The sequence below is a fragment of the Sebastes fasciatus genome, chromosome 3, assembly GCF_043250625.1.
Source record: "Sebastes fasciatus isolate fSebFas1 chromosome 3, fSebFas1.pri, whole genome shotgun sequence".
Classification (NCBI taxonomy): domain Eukaryota; kingdom Metazoa; phylum Chordata; class Actinopteri; order Perciformes; family Sebastidae; genus Sebastes; species Sebastes fasciatus.
In genome coordinates this window covers 36,953,123-36,957,187 of record NC_133797.1, presented here as the reverse complement: position 1 = coordinate 36,957,187, position 4,065 = coordinate 36,953,123, and the positions used below count along the sequence as shown (strand labels likewise).

Below are 4,065 nucleotides of genomic sequence, written 5' to 3'. Positions count from 1 at the left end.
AACACATTGAATGTAGTTTTGGACAGAGGAGTGGCTGCAGGAGATGGGTAGTTATTACAGTGCCAGATCTGGGGGAGTTTGAGCCTGAAGGAAATGTTGCTGTGGGAGTTCCTTCTAGCTCTACATGATTTTTTAATTATGGTTTTGTTTTTAAATGGGATTTAAATGCCTTTGTGAAATACAGACTACACAAATATCTACTGTACGTCCGTGTCCCTCTAACTGCAAAGCCGTCCAGATGTTTTCTGGTGGTGCAGTGCAGTTGACCAAACTGAAGAGGGTCAATTCATCCAGAATACAGTTCTATTTAAGTGTTGCTTTGCGTTGCGTTGCGGTACGCTGTGTTACGCTGTGTTACGCTGTGTTACGCTGTGTTACGCTGTGTTACGCTGTGTTACGCTGTGTTACATTACGCTACGCTGTGTTACGCTACATATTTATCCAGAATGCACTGTGTGTTGCGCTATGTGCATGGCGCTACGTGTGTTGCGCTATGTGCATGGCGCTACGTGTGTTGCGCTGCGCTGCGCTGCGCTACACTACGCCACATAACGCTATGTTACAATACGCTATGTTACAATACGCTACACTGTAAAACTTTTTCCTGTAAAATTACAGTAACTTACAGGAGAAACTGCTGCCAGTATTTTACTGTAAAATTTACAGTATCTGTACTGTATCAAAAGAATACAGCAGCTTACTGTAATCAAAGCATACAGTAACTTGCTGTAATAATTCCAAATACAGTAATTTATTGGTTGCAGTTTCACCAGCAAGATACTGTACAATTTACAGTATCTCTACTGTATCAGAGAAATACAGTAACTTGTTGTAATCAAAATGTCCAATAATTTCCTGTAATAATTCCACAAATTACAGTATCTTAAGCATCTATAAAAACTAACAAGCAAATGAAAAATAACAATTTTGAACAATAAACACAACAACATGGCATATTCATATTATTCTTGTTTATTATAATAACCTGAGTTTGACAGAAAATAACATCCAAATAAAACATTCAAATACTCAAGCTCTTACAAATAAAAATGGTGTGATGAGTTGTGAGTGAGTAAGAGACACAGTGTGTGTGTGTGTGTGTGTGTGTGTATCTGACTGACTGAGTGAGGGTGTATATTTGACTGTGTATGAATATCTGAGTCCATGGACTGAGTAAATACCATAACCTTTCTGTTTCAAAATTAAATAGCCTCCCCTGTTACACTGAGGGGGTTCACTAGACAGAACCATCCTATTGAACAATACTGCGTGCTGGCTAAACATCTTCAATATTAAACGTAGAAATAATGCCAGGTTGAACATTGTAAATAGAATAAAATTCAAAAATACAAAAATAGCCATTACAAATAAAAATACTGTTGTGAATGAATGAATTCATGTGTGAGTGTATCTGAGTAAGTGACGGGCTTAAAACATTTGTACTTTGTGGACTGAGTAAATACTGTAACTTTTCTGTTTCAAAATGAAATAGCCTCCCCCGTTACACTGCGGGGGTTCACTAGACAGAACAATACTGTTGAACAATACTGTGTGCTGGCTCAATATGGTCAATTATTAAACGTATAAATAATGCCAGGTTGAACATTTTAAGCAAAATTAAATAAAAAATAACATTGTGAATAAGTGAGACACAGACATAAAGGGATTTTCAGTAATTGAGTGAGATATGGAGGGTTTGTCTCTACAGACAGAGTCAGGGATGTGATTGTTAAACTCACACAAAGTCCCACTCGAAATCCATGAGCTTCCGCAGGAGGGTGCAAACATGAGGATTCAGGGATGTCCCTTTCTTATGAACCATTTCCCCGCTCTTCTTGCTGGTCACCTTTCCCTGTCGTGCCTTTGTCCCTCTCTCTGGGTTGATCCTGACACAGCATCTACAAGGCATAGCAAGGTAAAACAAAAAGACACAAATGTGAATCAAACCACCTCTTACCTAAAATTAGACCGCTAAATATTGTTAGTATAAATAATACCTGATTTATTATAAGTCCCCAAATCGTTCTTTTTCATGCTTTATGTTTGCAATGCATATTAGAGTAGATACACGTGGACATGGTGGAATACTTCTTGCTAATATAGCTTACTTGCCTGATGTTTTATGAGTCACACTTTTGGAATATGAATATAACATTGAGTTTTTTTGGTAACTTGATGACTCTTTGATAATTATCTATTTAATTTAATTATTCAAGACTAATAACAATGGGTTATTAATTTATATATGAAATGATATTATTGAAGGCTAATACTGTTATGTTTCTTGTATATATTTTAGAACCACACATACACACCCAAACATCCAAGTGATCATTTAAGCTTATTTTGGAATGAACTCTCCATACCCTACTCTCTGATCGTATGTCTATCACACATAGATAGATACAAGGATAGCTGTAAGGCCCAAACATCTGACACAAATGACTATATGGAATTCAAACTTACTTCTGTATGAATTCAAGTGTCCAGGCAGCGTGATCCTGATATTGGAGGTTGAAGTTGTAGTAGGATGTGAAGACAACAGCAAGCCCCAACGCAGACAATGCCCCTTCACACACCACCTGACCCTCGATGCTTACCATCCAGCGCTGGTCGGAAATCATTGGACCTGAAACACAATGCAAAAAGCTTTAGGCTGAATACCAAATTGACCATTTGACGAATTATCAAGTGGCCACTTACCGCTTTATTGTTTTTGTATGGTATTGGCATTTCCAACTGATATTTGAAAACCTTTCTAAAAAAATTTAAGCCTCCGCTAGATATCAGGAATTCTTGATGTAGGATGCGAGATGCTACTCATCTACTGTACTGCTCTTTGATGTATCCAGGTAGCCATTTACATACTTGCGACACCATCGCGCACTCATTTTCATAAAGCTTAGTGGTTGTGTCCGTTGCAGTGAAGGAGAAATCAAGTAAAAAAGTTAATACAAATAAAATAAAATCTACAAAGGGAGGGAGAATATCAAACGAACTATTTACATATTTACAAGCTATAGGAACACCCTAATCCAGAAAGAGTGAGAGAAAAGCTTAAACAAACTATTTACATATCAGAGAAGAATCAGAGAAATTATTATTCCGTAGCCTACTGTGTATGTATTATAGAGTCAACTATTTATTAACTAAAACATAGCCCACTGTGTATGTATTATAGTCAACTATTTATTAACCATCTAAAACTACATATTTATTTATCCATTTCTGTATGCACAACTGTTTCAGAATCAGTATCTATTTATAAGAATGTAAAGTTGTGTGTATTATATACAATATAGAAGACATAACCATAGAAACTCACTACAACTGAACTCCAACTCCAGCGGCAAGCAGCGTCTTCCTGCCTGCCCCACACCTTCTGACTGCCTGCTGACAGGCTCAATAGAAGTACTCTGCATATGTGCACTAGTACAGTGTAAGTAGAAACGTGGGGCTTAGTGCTTACCTAGAATGATCAACCAAGGGCTATCAGGAAGGGTGAGGGATGTCTTCACAGTCGCCGCTGTGTCTGACACCTATATAGGAGACAATAAAGGCATTGCAATTCTAAGTTAATACAATTAAACAATGCTTTAACTATAGTTGTCATCAATTTTCCTGTTTAAAGAAATTATTTTTAAAATCACACTGAGCTCCACTCATTGCATTTCAATGTCTTAATCTGAAATAAACTACATCAGTTATACTCACATCTGCCTGCAAGATGAGGACATCTCTCTTCTATTTGAAGCACCCTGCATGCTCATGTGAGCACCCTGCTTGCTCAACAGTATTCTCTCCATCATCTCTACCTGACCTGATCTGACTCAAAAGATCACCAACTACACAACCTTTATGTGTTCTTGACAAGTGTGATGAAAAAGTGGATATCACAGTAAACATTTTACCACAATTTGTGAATGGACATAAGACTGGTTTCCCCTCTTTAATGTGAGTCTTCAAGTGAGAAAATAATGTAGACAAACTGTCACATTTGACAGTACAGAAATCGATGTGGCATGATAAAACGTCTAATGTTAATGTCCTTATGCCAGAACATCC

At 37.3% G+C, this 4,065-nt stretch overlaps 1 long non-coding RNA gene across 1 annotated transcript; it reads right to left on the bottom strand.

Annotated features, from left to right (window-relative positions):
• Positions 1-2,488: 2,488 nt before the first annotated feature.
• LOC141765363 (uncharacterized) lies at positions 2,489-3,837 on the bottom strand. Its single transcript, XR_012593464.1, has 3 exons — positions 3,715-3,837; positions 3,470-3,539; positions 2,489-2,629 (listed from the first exon to the last, which is right to left on the bottom strand). It is a non-coding gene; the product is annotated as an uncharacterized LOC141765363 (long non-coding RNA).
• Between the last annotated feature and the right edge of the window lie 228 nt (positions 3,838-4,065).